This window comes from Danio rerio, chromosome 8 (assembly GCF_049306965.1).
Source record: "Danio rerio strain Tuebingen ecotype United States chromosome 8, GRCz12tu, whole genome shotgun sequence".
Classification (NCBI taxonomy): Eukaryota; Metazoa; Chordata; class Actinopteri; order Cypriniformes; family Danionidae; genus Danio; species Danio rerio.
In genome coordinates, this window is record NC_133183.1 from 31,349,535 (window position 1) to 31,366,490 (window position 16,956).

The window sequence follows — 16,956 nt, forward strand, 5'->3', positions numbered from 1 at the left end:
AGCTTGTTCCCGTTGCACGGCATTCCATTTCAGTTACTGAAGAAACTGGTTGAGGTAAAACATTTTTTGAGTGTGTGATATGGCACTGTAGGTTTTGACAGAAGCAGATTAAATGAGGGTCAGAATTTGCCTCCGGGTTCAGTTAGTCAGGCAGTTACCCAGCCACCAAATTAGAGCCATTTTCATTGATTAAGTTGCACAATATTTTCCCCAATCATAAAACTAATTACCCACATCAGCTAGGAAGAGATGGATGGATGGTAAAACAAGGCAAGTTTTAAGATGGATGTTTTAAATATAGCTACAGTATTTCGTCAACAAGAAGCAGTGAAATAATATGAAATATTTAGTTGTACAACTTTTGATTCTGATAATTTAGGTTCTGTGTTGCTGTTTGAAAATGGATATAATAATAATAATAATAATAATAATAATAATAATAATAATAATAATAATAATAATAACAATACTAGCAATTACTATTACTACTACTAATACTACTACTAATACTACTACTACTACTACTACTACTACTACTACTACTACTACTACTACTACTACATATAATAATAGTAATTATAATAATAAAAATAATAACAATAATAACAATTACTATTACTACTACTAATACTACTAATACTACTACTACTACTAATAATAATAATAATAATGATAATGATAATAATAATAATAATAATAATAATAATAATAATAATAATAATAATAATAATAATAATAATGATAATATTAATAATAATAATAATAATAATAATAATAATATTTATTAGTTTTATTATTATTAAAGGTGACCCGGTGGCGCAGTAGTTAGTGCTGTCGCCTGACTCACCTCACAGCAAGAAGGTCGCTGGTTCGAGCCTTGGTTGAGTCAGTTTGCGTTTCTGTGTGGAGTTTGCATGTTCTTCCCGCGTTCATGTAGTCTAGGTTTCTTCTGGGTGCCCCAGTTTCCCCCACAGTCCAAAGACATGCGGTACAGGTGAATTAGGTATGCTAAAATTAACCGTAGTGTATGTGTGTGAATGAGAGTGTATGGGTGCTTCCCAGTGATGGGTTGCAGTTGAAAGGGCATCCACTGCGTAAAAACATATGCTGGATAAGTTGGCGGTTCTTTTCGCTGTGGCGACTCTAGATTAAGCCGAAAAGAGAATGAATAAATAAATAAATAAATAATAATAGTAATAATAATAATAATAATAATAATAATAATAATAATAATAATAATAATAATAATAACAATAGTAATAACAATGGTTCCTATTATGGTCTTTTAAAATTATGGTCATTTAGTTTTTGTGATGCTGTTTGAAAATGTATATATTAATAATAATAATAATAATAATAATAATAATAATAATAATAATAATAATAATAATAATAATAATAATAATAATAATAATAATAATTCTGGCTCTTATTATGCATAAAAAAACGATAGCACATTTAGATCATCGCTTTGTTCCATTTTCTTGTTGCATACACTTTAGCTTGTTCCAACAAATAATTTAACATTTTACAAACATTCTTCTTTTTCCGCCCTTAATTTTCACTTCAAAAATAAAACAAACATCAGAGACCATTTCTCCAAACGAATCAAACAATTCCTTCAAAAGCTCAAATAATGAAAACAATAATCCACATTTTTAAAAACAATGAAAAAATTGTCTTTCTTCAATTACAAAAAGAACATCAGTAACATCAGAGTTTAAACTAGCGTGTACATGTGTGTGAGAGAGAAGGAGGTAGAAATAGAGTGTAGTTGTGTGTGAAAAGAACTCTATGGTTGATGGTCCCTCTGGAGGGCTTGCTCTGCTGCAGCAGGTTAAAGTGCGGATGAGTAAGTACCTGTCCCTGAAGACAAACGGATATGATTTCAGCCATGTCCAGAGGGCCATGTGCCTTGGGCAGCTATATAGTAATGAAGCTGTTGAGATCCTCTCTCTTCCTCCTAAGCTTGACCAGTGACTCTAGAGATAGTCTTTTCGGACATTTGATTAGCCTGCCTCTGAGAAAGAGATCTTTCAGAGAGAACAAAGTGTTCCTAAATTGCTTTGGCTTCTTAGGTTTGACTCGGACAATAAGGACTTTATTGATAAATTGATTGTGCCTTGTTGGTGTCTTCTGTTTTTCAGGACTAGTGGTGCTACAGAAACTTTAAAGATATTAAAGGATAATAATAATAATAAATCTATTTGTGCCTTGCAGTCTTACGGTTTCTCCCACTCTATGTTAAGTGTGCTCTGTTATAACTGAAGTTGGTCTAGACGACTGCATAATTGGAAGTGATTTAGCAATAAATGGGTTTCTTGAGTTGAGTGGATTTTGACTGCAACTTCACAAAAATACATATTTTTTGTCATTGACTGATAATTTGGCAGTACTTATGTATTGCTAAATTTAAAATGAAAAGTGTGAGTGACTGTGTTGTTTTATTACTAAAGAAAGATGCATTAAATTGATCAAAATGTGAGTAAATACATATATAATATTAAAGATTATTTGCAAAAAAAAAAAAAATCAGCAAATAATCTTGAAAAAACTGCAGCACAGTACAGTGAAAAACTACAGAATTATTTTCATTAAGTATAAAATGGATACAATTATATTATTACATATTTCAAAGTATTACTTTCTTTCTTTCTTTCTTTCTTTAAGTTGAAGGTTATAATTCTTGTTCTTGATGCACATTATTTAGTCCATCAAGTTTATTCCTGTGTAACATCACATTCTAAGTAAATATTTTAAATGCATTATTCCACTGGTATTAGTTTAGTTTAGTTTTAGTTTAGTTTAAACTTTATTGTCTGTTCTGCTTGACACAGGAAGGAAATTTGTCTTTAACACTGGATTTAAGTACTTTACCAGTGCTTCAAGTTCTGGCATTTTATTTTGTAGCGAACGACCGTTAGTTAACGATATAGTAAGAGGAAACAGACTGTTACGGTGTTTAAGCCGGTTTCGAATTCCACCTATAGCACCTTGCTGTTTCGTCCTTTTACCAGACGCTGTTTTTATAGAACCAATTATTTCAGAGAGGGTATGCGCTTTGGTGACGTTTGACTTTATATTAGAGTCTTAACAGATCCTGATGGCTTTAAAAAATCATCCTCAATCCATCGTTCCTCAAATTTCCCAGATTCACTCCAGCGCCCAATGCACAGATGCAGTCAATGACGCAATTTAAAATCAATAGCACCACAAAGAACTTTGCCAACATTTTGCGTCTTGGGACGCAAGTTAAAATACGAACCTTAAAACAGGTGAACGAGCATTAACACAAGCTTTACCGCAAACAAACACAAGCACGCCAGTTTCTGTGGTCAGCACATGCACATGCGCCCTCGGAATAGATAATTGTCTCAGTCTCAGATAAATGTAGGTCCACTAGCCTAATTGACAAATACACAGCTAAAGACACTGCATTACTATTCGTAGTCGTACTAGTATTAGTAAAATTAGTATTAGTAGCAGTACACTGTAAAACTTATACCAATAAGTTAAGGTAACTCAAATGGTTTGTGGCAATCAGTTTCCTCAAATGGTCTAAGTAAAAAAAAAATAGTTATAAAGAGTAATGTGAAGTCAATCCATTTGAGTATACAAAGCAATTCGAGCACAGTAAAACAAGATAAATGAAGAGAACTCAAATCAATTGAGTACTCAAAACCCAATTAGTTAAGGTAACTCAAACTGTTTGAGGAAACTGATTGCAACAAACCATTTAAGTTGAAAAACTAATCTATATGAGTACTGTCAACTTAATCCATTTGAGTACACTAAACAACTTGAGCACAGCAAAACCCAATGAATTAAGAGAACTAAAACCAATTGAGTACTCAAAACCCAATTAGTTAAGGCAACTCAAACCGTTTGAGGAAACCGGTTGCCACAAACCATTTAAGTTCAAAAACTAATCTATATAAGGACTGAGTGAACTTAATCCATTTAAGATGAAGTATATATTTGAGTGATTAAGTCTTGATAGAGCATTAATGATAAGCACATGTTGTTGAAAAGCAGATTAACTAAAGAGAAACTCAAAACTACAACGATCTAAGTCACATTATTAAAAGAAATAAAACACGTTCAATCTCTTAAAATTTAAGCAGAGGATCATCACATACCTTCACAAACAGTATCAACAGCTTCACACAGTAAAAGAGTTCAAAACTCTTTTCAAATGAAGTAGAATCAATTTCCATTAAGTTTTAAGTTAACTTAAGTTAGGATAAATTTGACTGTTGGGATTTACAGTGTAGTAGTAGTAGTAGTAGTAGTAGTAGTAGTAGTAGTAGTAGTAGTAGTAGTAGTAGGTAACTGAGCTAGAGGAAAATGCTTATATGTATGGTTTATCATTTAATTAATTATGTTTGGATTTGTACAATTTCTAAAAGCTGAATTCGAATTTGAAATCCTGTTCTTAAAGTAGATTACACAGGTAGGTTTTACAGACATGTGTTCAACATAATGCATTGGTAACTGCTTAAGGTGAAGTCGGTGACCTCTAATACGATAACCACCTTCCATAAATTTACTCTGAATAGCCGTGGCGTAGCAGTTACAACATTAGAATAACCTGTCTAGCACTTTGCCAGACCAGGATAAGGTTAATTTAATGTGCAGCAAGTCCAAATTGGATGATTTCATGGTTAACAGACAAGTGGATGAAATAGATAAAGGAAATTGAGTCCCTCTTTTGAGGAGATAATTAATAACGATCTAGGCCAATGACCCTATTATCCTCTTGTGATAAGCAGTCACCCTCTGTATTGTAGGGTGGGTCAAGAGTGAGAATATATTTAATTGTACTTTGTCTCTCTTTTTAATTGTAAATTGTTTCTGAACATTCCATTTTCCTGATTTTAGTTCATGCACATGGTGACACAACATGTTGCTTTTTGATTGTTGAATGTCGATTGACAAATGGAATGTCCAGGGAGTGCTGCTAAAAAGTATGTTTTTTTTTTTTTTTTTTTTTTTTTTCAGAAAAACAGTTAAACCAGCAGGCACCTTGATGTTAAAACTACATCAAACTGGCATCAAGCATGATGTCAAAAATGCAAATGTGATGTAAAGACTTTGACTTTCATTTGACATTAACACATTGATGCTCATTTGACCACCAATATGACAACAAAAGTTAAATATAAAAAACTTTTTATTATTATTATTATTAAGCAATTCTCTCCCGAATTACACATTTCTACTGGATTTTGTATCCCTAGAATGCATGTACACTATTTTGATATCAACATTACATCAAATTGACATCTAAAATTGGTGTCAAAAGACACGTCAAAAATGAATTACAGTACTGTGTTGTAGTTGATTTTGATGTGTTTTTGATGCCAATATTAGATTATCAATTTGATGTTATTTTGATATCAAGGTAGTCAATTAACATGAAATCGATTTGCATTTTTCAAGTGTTTTTTATCTCGTGTTTACATCAAGAAGCCCACTGGGATGTTTGTGGTTGTTGATTCATGCACATGTCAAGCCTGCTTGAAAATCAAATGGTGGTTGAGCGTTCCTCTTGTAAATTACTGTCAACCTGTTACGCAATAGATGGACATGACCTTGCTAATTTTCAGAGACGTGATATATTGCCAGTTTTGTTTACATAACAAATTATTGTCGCCAACATTTTACACTGCCTTTTCATGTCGTCTGCTCCCTGCGAGTAAGACAGGGCTCAGGCAACTGAGTGGACAGAGACAAAGAGAAGGTATCATTTTGACAGGAAAATAAAAAAATATATATATTTGTTTTTTAGCCGCAGATAAACATGCATTTAAAAAGAAAATAGTTAATATAATAACATGACAGTAACTGCTGTTTTTTTACAGTGCAAATTCACAATTCACACAGATGAAAGGCAACAAACAATTAGCTGTTGGATTTAGAATTTGTGAAAATGTATTGTTATGTTTGCACTTCCCAACAATTGCCACATAAAGTACAATGATTATTCATTTAAAGATTTAATTAAATGATCACTCTCATGGCTAAAAAGACATTTACGTGAACTGGTCCCTCAGATTACATCTGAGCTTGTTGCTATTTGTTAAAAAATCATACTTAGACATTCCATGATCCAACAAACACTCAGAGCATGTTCATTCGGGTGAAGTTAAACTCTAACCAACAGCAACAGATGTCAAAAGGGTAATACACTGATCCAACAAACTCCAACAGACTTGTTTGTTGCCCTTTGTTAGTGCAGTGTGAATTGGCTTTTAGAAGTAAAAGCCCTCTTATTTGTTTTGACTTAAAATATAATGATAATATTATATCATAAGCTTTTGTTTTGGGATTTGTCAGTTCATCGAATTGTGGCATGGTTGTATTGTTAAACCTAAAAAAAACATTGAAAAAAGGTTATTTTTACCCTCAAAAATGTTGTTATTGCAGTGTTATATTATTTTATTAATATTATTAACAGTTGCACATACAGTCTTTAAACAACAAGACTAATTGTAATTGTGATTAACAATGCTATCCTTAATCACAATTACTGTTAAGTAAAAAGTAGTCTTCATGACAGGTCTACTTGTGAATGTCACAAATGCATCATTTCACTGAGTGATATGATACAGTACATTTCGATCTAGTGCGGGTTACCCTGATCAGGCTTGCCTGCAGTTTCTTTACTTGGTCAGAGTAATGCACATGAGAAATTTGTGATTGTTGTCATTCTCACTAGAAGAATAAACCTAGAGTATATTGGTTGTTCACATACCATGTCTGTTGTGCATATATATTCATTTTATCAAATGTAGAATTTGCAGCATCCATGCGCTAATAGAGAGAGCTCCCCTCATAGTTTATAACTTATTTGTACATTTGTATGTGAATAAACAACAATGGAGGACATACAGCAGATTCTGTTCTTGCTTCTTGGCATTTGGCTGTTTGTCACAAGACAACCACAAGCTTTGTCATTGTATTATTATTGTGTTATATATTAACTGTGTATTTAAAAATACACTGCGTCCTGTTTTGTTTTGTATGTCTTGTACACATACATAATCCTTCTTTGTAAACCAATAGCATTCATCAGTGAGCAGCTCTACCCTTTTGGTACCATACTGTTGTGCTACAGTGTGTGCCCTTATGAAAAGGTCCCAAAAAAGTAGTGCGGTTTGTTAGTTTGGGGCTTCTGTAAGTGAAAATGTAAATAAATGCGCTTTACTGTTCCACCCATACAAACCAATATAGGTTAATGGAGGTCATGGGTGGGGATTCTAAAGCCACAATGCTAGTTAAGCTCATCTTTTACATGGCCTTGAGCTCTTTGTAACAAGTGAAATGCTAAGTTTGCAACTTTGGAAAACCTGTACATATACACATACAGGCATACATGTTTAGGGATAATAACAGTAATGTGCAAGGGGTAATGCAGAAGCTATTCATAAATTGATCATCAGTCTCATAATAATATAATATAATATAATATAATATAATATAATATAATATAATATAATATAATATAATATAATATAATATAATATAATATGTATTAATATTTTACTCAATCTAGAGTTAATTTCATCAAAAATGTACATCGAATTGTGTGTTTACCTAAGTTTTTTACCAAAATGTATAGAGGCACATTTTTTCCTATATCCTACATTAAAACTCCATATTAGTCTAAGCTGGTATTTCCATCTGGGACATCCTTTATCACTCTGTCTGTCTGTTTCTCTCTCAGCAAGATGAACTGTGACATGAAGATTTGTTTTTAGCCCCCATTGTTGTTCGCTAGTGTCGTAAAGTCTAGTGGAAGCATTAAACACAGTAGAGAGGATGCAGCTAGTGGGAGATTCACAGCATGAGAGCTCACTCAATCAGCACTCAGCTGCGGGCCTCAGATCCGGTCCTTTAGATTCCGCTCACAGTTGCTTGCAGGCCACATACGACTGTGTCACTCAGAGCATCTATCTAGCACTGGAATTTGATTTAAAGAGCTCCTATTGGCCAAAAATAGTGCCAGCTCCCTCTAATCAGTAATCAGTAGACCCAACCGGAAACTGGCATGTATCGACTCCTGTCAAGCTTTTGAGTGACTTAAGTCTCAGGCAGGGGTGGACGTACGCTAATCAAGACCAGTAGCATTGATTTCTCTTTTAGACAGACAGAAGCAAACTATAGAGAAGTGCTTTTATTTTTTGTTTGTATTATTTAGATAGAAACTTTTTGAACTTTTTATTTATATATCCATTTTTAGTTTCTTTGCCTGACTATTTGGTTGTTGTGGTCCTAACCTTCAACCACCAGGGGGATGCAGGGGGATGGTCCCACATCGCGCATTTGAGCTGTGCCCGGACGGGTTCCGTGGGATAAAACCAAACCACCAGGCACTCCCATGCGAGCCCTAACTTCAGGCCTGGATCCAGAGTGGGGCCCTGGCTGTGCAATACTGGTCCTTGCTGTTGTTATAAGGGGTATATATTTATATAAGGGGTTTTTGAACTGCACTTAGTCTGACCTGTCACCTAAGACCTTTTTGCCTTGGGAGACCCTTCCAGGGGCATAAGCCCCCGACAACATAGCTCTTATAATCACTCAGGCACTCAAACCCCAAGTGTGACTTGGCTGGGATGAGAATCAGCACCTCCAAGTCCGAGGCCATGGTGCTCCACCAGAACAAGGTCGTTTGCCATCTTCAGGTTGGAGGAAAGTCCTTAACCCAGGTAGAGGAGTTCAAGTATCTTGTGGTACGTGAGATTGACCGGTGGATTGGTGCAGCAGCAGCAGTAATTTGGTCAATGTACCGGTCCATTGTGGTAAAGAAAGAGCTGAGCCGAAAGACAAAGCTATCACCTTACTGGTCAATCTACATTCCTACTCTCATTCCTACGATATATAAAAAGGACTACATCTCAGATACAAGCGACCGAAATGATTTTTCTTTAGAGGGTTGCAGGGCGCACCCTTATAGATAGAGCAAGGAGCTCACACATCGAGAAGTCAGCTGAGGTGGCTCGGGCATTTGTTTTGGATGCATCATGGACGCCTACCTAGGGAAGTGTTCCAGGCATGTCCCACCGGGATGAGGACTCGGGGAACACCCAGGACACGCTGGAGGAACAATGTCTCTCGGCTGGCCTGGGAACGCCTCAGGAGGAGCTGGAAGAAGCGTCTGGGGAAAGGGTTTAGGGCAGCATCCTTGCTTATTTAATGTAGATTTACACAATTTTATTTTTCACCGACAACACCTAGACATGCCAATAGAATAATCATTACTAATCTCATTATTCAATTACCAGTTTTTGTATAGTACACCCTTTAGCTGATATTTTTCCTTTTATAAAATGATTTATTTATTTTTTGAAAAGCCCAATACAACCCAGATCAACTTTAAAAAGCTGTAACATTGGATTAAGGTTGCACCACTGTCGCCACTGGTTTGGGATTTGTGGAGCTGCGCATCCATAGTTTTGCTTGGAAGTGTTTGGACTTTTAGCAGTGAAAATTAAACCACACTGAACTGAACTAAACTGAACTTTCACTCTGAAAACCGGACTGACAGTTTCAATTTCCATTAACTAGGAGTGTTCTGTTAAGATGTTTTGACACTTGTAACGAATCTTTCCGATCAGACATATAATTACTTTGCTTTTATTCAACAAATAATACACCGACAACTTTTAATACCAAGAAAAAGACTGGATGGTCATTTGTAATCCGACTCAAGGGTATTTATGACTCGAAGGAATGCTTAAAAATGGACACACAGAAAACTTCTATAAGCTCATTTCTTAAGACTTAAGACTTAATATGCTTTTAATGTAAACTTTTATTCTCTTTATATGTCATGGTGTTTTAAAACAAGTCTCTTCCTCTTGTATTAATGTTAGCGTTTCAATATTTTTTCAGTCAAAGTAACTCTAACCACAAAGTTTAACTCTACCACAGCTAAACAAGATCATAGATGGTTTATGTTTGATGTCCCTGCAAGGCTAATTTGGTGTACTGAATGATTGTTTACATTTTATGTTAATACGTGTGCAACATATTAACATTTTTAAAAAGCTTTGAACTTTTCTGCATCAGTTTACAGCCAGAATACCTATGCAAATCACTAAGCTTTGAAACAAAGGCTATAAAACATTAACTTCTCATTGGTCAACTCAGCTCCAGCGGGTGGGTACAAAACCCTCCTTATAAAAGCTGGTAGCCTAAGGCCGCACCCCATAAGAATAGAGCCCAGACAAGAGTGAACCCAGAACTAGAATCCAGTAGAACCACAGGACTCCAGGGAGCAAGTGACGACCCAGAAAAAATGGGTAAACATGCACAACTCAGACATTCCCATCTCTGATACCTTTCTTTCTTTTCCATCGAGAGTCTAATTAAGTTTAGTGTGTCGTGAAACCAGTAGTCAACACAACTAAACTTTTAGCTGCTTCAAAACTTGAAACAAGTGACTCCACCGCAGTCCAAGCCTCACGGGGACAAAGTGCTGACCACCATGTTCTTTACATCAGAAAAGTTGAATTTGAAGAGTTGATTCTTTTGAAGCCCTATTCAAATGAATCTTCAATTCACTTTAAACTAATTTGCTAAACAATCTACATTGTAAAAGCGCTCTAGAAATAAACATGAATTGAATTGAATTGAAGGGTTACTATTTATAATATAGTTTTCAAAGAACAGTTGAAATAAATTAGTACCTTAAAGGCATTTACACATTTGATAAAAGCATCTGTCAAATGAATAAATATACATTTAGTCGTATAATTTCCCCGCAAGGTAAAGCAGAGCTATTAATCAAAGTGTTTTGTGTGAAGTTTTCTTCAAAGTTGAGTTCAGTAATGTATATGCTGGTTTATGCTCAGAGTTACAGCTGGGATTCTCTGACAGGGGAAGTGAGGCCAAGACTCTGTAATGATAATGGAGACACTAGTGCTGATTATAATTACATGTGTATTTTTGACAGATGAAAAGGGCCTTATTGGCGTGTTACCACTGTGCTGTGTGTCTGTTTGGATTAATCTGCCTTGCTATAACCTCTCCTATTAAGACAGAAGTAATAAAGCCAAGCAGGCTCCTCATCTTTGAATGGGAGCTCTGTAATGTCCCGACTTCATGGAGTCGTAACAGAGAAATAACAAGCCCACTACATTACCAGACCATTGCCTTCAGCCACCCCATCCTGCCATAACGTAGCAGAGCAGCGTCTCCGTAAACAGCTCCTACCCAGATGCCACTCCAGCACAGGGGCCGTATCAAGTCCCTCTATGTGTCCTCCACTATAAACACAAGCTGCTGTCTGCTGGAGCCCTGCCCTCCACACTAGCTGGGGAACCCAATGAGAGATTTTTAGCAGAACCGCAATCGTAGATTTGCTTTAAATTGGATCCAGTGCACAGATGGAGGCACCGGAGCTTTTGACCCTCCTCCGGCGTGCGGTGGATGTTGTCCTCATCTTCCCTTTTAGCTGCATCGAGTGACAGTGTTTCAGTGGAGGTGTAGGCGATGATGACCCTGCTAATTAAACCAGAAGCCAAACGATTACAATTTAGATTTTCTGGCCTCTTTAAAAGTTTAAAAAACAATGAATTTCATATAAATGAAAACTTCTCGAGAAAACTTTGCTTCAGTGTTTGGAGGTAATTATTTTCAAATAGTCACATTTCTAAGTTGACTGCATTTATTACAGTTTGATATTTTTTATATTGTTTTTTACATTTTTTACTTCAGTTTTTTACTCCAATAATATGGTAGTTGTCAGCAACTATCTCATAAATTATTGTTTTTCATTGTCTCTATTGTATTTTTAAAGCATTTAATTGTAGTCTGATTACTTCAAATTATGAATGATTTGTAGCTTTCTCCAACACTCCAACATCTTTAGTTAGGGTAGTATTTTATAATCACATATTTACTGCAAATAATATGGTAAATTCAACACAGGCTCATTGTGAAAACATACTCCTATATACATTTCTGGAGAGTCTTTGAAGTGAACGTTATGGGGTGGTATGAGGTCGCTGATAACTTCAGTTTCTTTTGCGCTGCCGGCTGACTGCTTTCCTCAGTGTGGATGGCTTTTCCGATGTTAACAGTTTGCTCAGTAGCTCGCCCTGTGCGTCAGCGGACTTGAGATCCAGTTGATTGCGGCAACAGTCTGGCTTAGAAGGGTTCCAGAAAGCAGATAAAACAAAAACAAAAGGCAAAAAATAAAATAACCAAGTAAATAACAAGGTGAAAACATGGTATGATCTAAAACAGCGAGGTAAATATCAGGCAACCGCGAGGGCTTTTCTTTTTCTGGATTGCTTTTTAAAACACTGTCGGTTGGGTTAAGGGAAAAGGGTGATCGGGTCAAACAGTGCTTTTGAAAACACTATCATGGGATTTAAGGATGGGGGTGGGCTGGGGGATCTGTCAGTCAGTTGGTTGGTCAGTCAGTAGGTCGACAGCGGCCTCTGGTGGATTGCATAAGAACAGCAAATGCGAATGGCACTCGGGAGAGAAATTTGACATCTGATAAAGCAGCCTCTGGTGGATTTGCAAAAACAAAAACTGCAAAAAAAAAATTTACCTCATGCTTTGTATTTTATAATCACCAGAAATGTATATAGTATCAATAATGAGCCTGGGTTGGGTAAAATGATGCTTGCTATAGTAAAATGATAGATGTAATGGTTGCCATCTACAGTAGTCAATAATTATAGTGGATAGGCACATCTTTCATTAAATTTGTCATAAAATTGTTTAATAACACCCATTCTTATAGGACAATTAAAAATATACATATTTTTGATTCACTTTGAATGTTAACAACTGTATTAACTACAATAATCATTCCTTTGTTTATTTGTTTTAGCAGAACCATGCTTATTTTTTATAGGTTCTCTTTAATTTGGTTATACAAGCTGTATTGCAGGTACAAATGCCAAGCCTTGTAACTACGTCAACAAATATGTAATTTTATTTTTACAGAAATACTTTCGGTTTTCTTTTTTATAAACGTATAGCAAACACGCGAGGTTTTATAGCTAATTATGCTTGTTCAGGCTGGTAATTGCTCTGTAAACACGTTGCAAAAAGAACTTAGTGGTCTTATTGACCAGCTGGTATCTGTTTTTACGAATGTAGAACAGTTTGCTTAATGACTAGCTCAAACCAGCCAATGCTAATATCAGTTTAAATTGGTTTGGCCAGCCATGTTGTTTTTGTTTTGGTTATGCATCTAAAACACAAACATGATATTACTATTTCTTTCAGTGCCTCATAGCTGAAGGGCTACCTACTGTAAATATTCTTTCATACGATTTTCTTCCTGAAAGTCTTCACATCTGTGACACACACACAAACTCACGCACGCACGCACACACACACACACACACACACACACACAAACACACAGAGATGGTCTCACCTTTAACACCCCCCACCTTTATTCCCCCCGGTTTCTTCGCCCCAGTCCCATCTTTCAGGGACACTTTGATCCTGCATTCTCAACGCCTCCCCGCTCCGGTGGAAAGGGTTTGATGTAGGGAAGGGCCGCCTGCACAGAGGGATGAGTGTGCAGCAGCTCTTTCTCTGTGAAATACATCTTTTATTTAGCGCAGCCCTGAGACAGCACTTCTGCCTCGCCACACCGCAGTGATAAATGTTCGACACAGGTTTCTGATGTCGCCCACTTCTGTGCTCTGCTAGCACACATGCTAATGCATTCTTGTTCTTCACGCTCATCACAGTAATGCAGAAAGTGAAAACTAAGTGGTTGATTAAGCCCGTTAGAGGGTTTATTTCACACCTGATAGCAAGTATCGTTGATATCAGTTTTAATTCAGATTTTTCTAGGATGCCCTCTAAAATAAAAATGAGCATTTTTGGGTTATTATCAATAAGTTAAACCCTGAAATACTTCAAACAAAGCTTTTTTATATTCTTTTTTTGAAGGCAAAAAGAACTTTGAAATGGCTGATTGATGATATATGGTTTTCAAAAGCTCCAACACTCAAGCTCAGCATTTCAGTGAGCAGTTGTAAATGTGTCATTCACTTTGCTTGCATGTGCCTCTTAAACATAATACTTGTGGTTGTGGGAGAAGGAGAGTTTCAAAAACTGGCAAAAACTAAATCTGGCAAAAAGTCTTTTCCATCCTGACGCACACCAAATGAGAAGTGCCACCACAGGGTGCCACATCTTTACATAGCCTTCTATTGTTTGTTTGTTTGTTTTTTTAAATGTTGGCACTTCTCATGTGGGCGTGTGAGCCCTCCCAGTCTTTAAAATCTCTCCACAAGTGATCATACAGGTGCAGATACATCTGTACAAGCTCTGCAAGTCCAGCCTCTAATGTATTTGTTTGGTGTTGTTGTTTTGGATGTTCTTCTGTCATTCTTATGTGAATACAAAGCACATCAAATAAGGCAGAAGTCAGAAAACACCCAACAATTGCGTAATAAACAAATTGTTGCTCAAAGGTGTTTAGGAGCCAAAACAAACTTCCCCTAAATGTTCGCTTTGGTGGGCTGTTTTGAATTGGTGAATTGAACTCCAAACAAACTTTTTGGCCGAATTGTGTTAATGGCAGTTCCAGTTCATTCATTAATTTAGCTTGAAGTATTTAGTCTTTAGTCAAAAGTAAACAAATCAAAACTTATATGTTCTTACTTTCACTAAAATGGATATAAGTTTTTTTTTTCAACATACACTTTAGCTTTACATATTTATATATCATTATATATTTCTGACCAATTAAAAGCTTTCTAGAATCTGAAGCATCATGAAGACAAGACTTACTAGAATTCAATCACTTATTCACATGTAATTGAGCATTGATATAGAACGTTTGCATAAACACTTTTATATATAAGAAAATAATGCACAGACGATCTGCTCTGGTCCAGAGTAACTATTTCACAAAGCAGATCATATGCACAAGTCGGCAGAAGCCACATAACAAATTGGACCTATAATTTTACGCTCAATGCTGTGTATTAAAGCAGAGAAATGGTTAGGTAGACTCTGTAGGCGACTTAATCAGTCCTCTAGCACTTAAGGTTGTGAATCAGTAGGTCGGGTACATGAATTTAGCCATTACACATTGGGACAATAAGCATGACATGAAAACATTCTCTTAAAATTTCAATTTATTAACAACAGCAGAATTGATATTTTTCACATATCAATTTTCAAATACATTATACACACCTTGAAAAATAATTGGGGAAAAAAATATTGTTTCAGGTAAGCATTAATCAGTTATTATTTTGCTAGATTGTTCTGTACCTGTCTAACCAATACAGGCTCATTGTGGATACGTACCCCTGTTTACATTTCTTGAGAGCGCAAATTATGTAGCCAAACATACCTACAGTATAGCTGCATTTCATCTTTAAAATGAACACTACCGGGAGGGTATGATGCCTCTGAAGAGTTTTGTTACTTTTAGCACTACCAGCTTGCCTACTTCCATATAGACAGCTTTTCCAGTGTTACCAGTTTTCCCATTGGCTCGCCACATACACCGATAGTGGAGCTGAGTTGACCATAATGACAGGGTTCAAGTCTGGTGAAGAAAAGTTTCAGAAACCAGGCAGAACAAAAGCAAAAAATAAAAAAATAAAAACAGGCTGAAAATGTGGTAAAATCATGCAGTCGTGACTGCTTTTCTTTTTCTAAATTGCTCTTGAAAACATTATCAGTTTGGTTTAGGAATGGAGGGTCAGTGGATCAGTCAGTCAGTCAGTCTAGTTGGCTAAAGTGCATATTGCGCCCTTTATTTTTGGCAAGAGAAATTTGAGATTATCAAAAAGTGTACACAAATTTGGTGAATTTGCAAAAACAAAAAACGCAAGCAGATGTACCTCTAGTTACGTATTTCACTGTCCCCAGAAATTTAGACCTGTGTACATATGCAAAATGAGCTTGGATTGTTTCTACCTATACTTAAAATATAAATCAATAACAGTTACTTTAAAAAACAAAAAACTAAAAAACTAAAAATATCTGTAGTGTTGGTTAGTTGGTTTATACCATACATAATCAGTTTTAAGGGATCTTTACTTCACTTTTCTTTGTATAAAGTAGCTTTGATATTTGACTTGTCATTTGATATTAGATTTCTCATTCATTGTGCAGTCCTCCTCGTTTTTTCTTAATTAATCGCACTTATGGAAAAAGATCAGTCTTTTAGAAACATTTAATTTAAACGTATGTAAAACATGCCACACATCTCATTTTAATCAATTCATTGTTAAGTGTGAAATCTAATCTCTCTCTAATCTTTGTTATGACCTCTGGCAGGCACCGCTCTCTCTCTCTCTCTTTCTGTTTGAATGAGTGCTGCGATTGAATGCTTTGCAAATGCTTGTGTTCTTTCTGCACTTCTGCTCATGTTCAGTTGAGCAGGGTTGATAACAGACATGCAGGGACTGACATTAACATCCAGCAACCCTCTAAATGCAAGTAGATTTTGGTGTGTAAGTGTCAATCCCAATATCCACTTTGGCAGGTTGAGCTTTATATAGTGATGTAACAGATCTCATTTGATCCATGATCAGCATAGGTCATGGCAGAGAAGTCGTGACTCAAAACACATGGGGATCTGGGGATTGGTGTGCAAAGTATACCCATCATCTGCATCTTCACAAATGCTAGATTGGATTTAACACCATTCGCATGTAAGAAGCTGCATCAGAGAACATCATTTGTATTGGCTTGCTGTTTTCTGTTAAGACAAAAAGAAATGAGCTGCATCTCAAATAGTGTATCACACAAATAACAATTTGCATTCACTTTTGTGTGTTAAGGCTTGAACAGAATAATACTAAAATCAAAATACCTGTCTTTCTGAGTACTCACATAAATACAGTGAAATTGATTTGGAAAGCCACTGGTCAGAGTGAAGAAACAAAAACTACCTGCATGACTATTTGAAATCATGGTTTGTTTGCTTTAAAGATATTTCATTTT

The 16,956-nt window shown here is 35.8% G+C and overlaps 1 protein-coding gene across 10 annotated transcripts in view; it reads left to right on the top strand.

Annotated features, from left to right (window-relative positions):
- Positions 1 to 16,956, top strand: part of grid2 (glutamate receptor, ionotropic, delta 2) — a 704,448-nt gene that overhangs the window by 382,284 nt on the left and 305,208 nt on the right.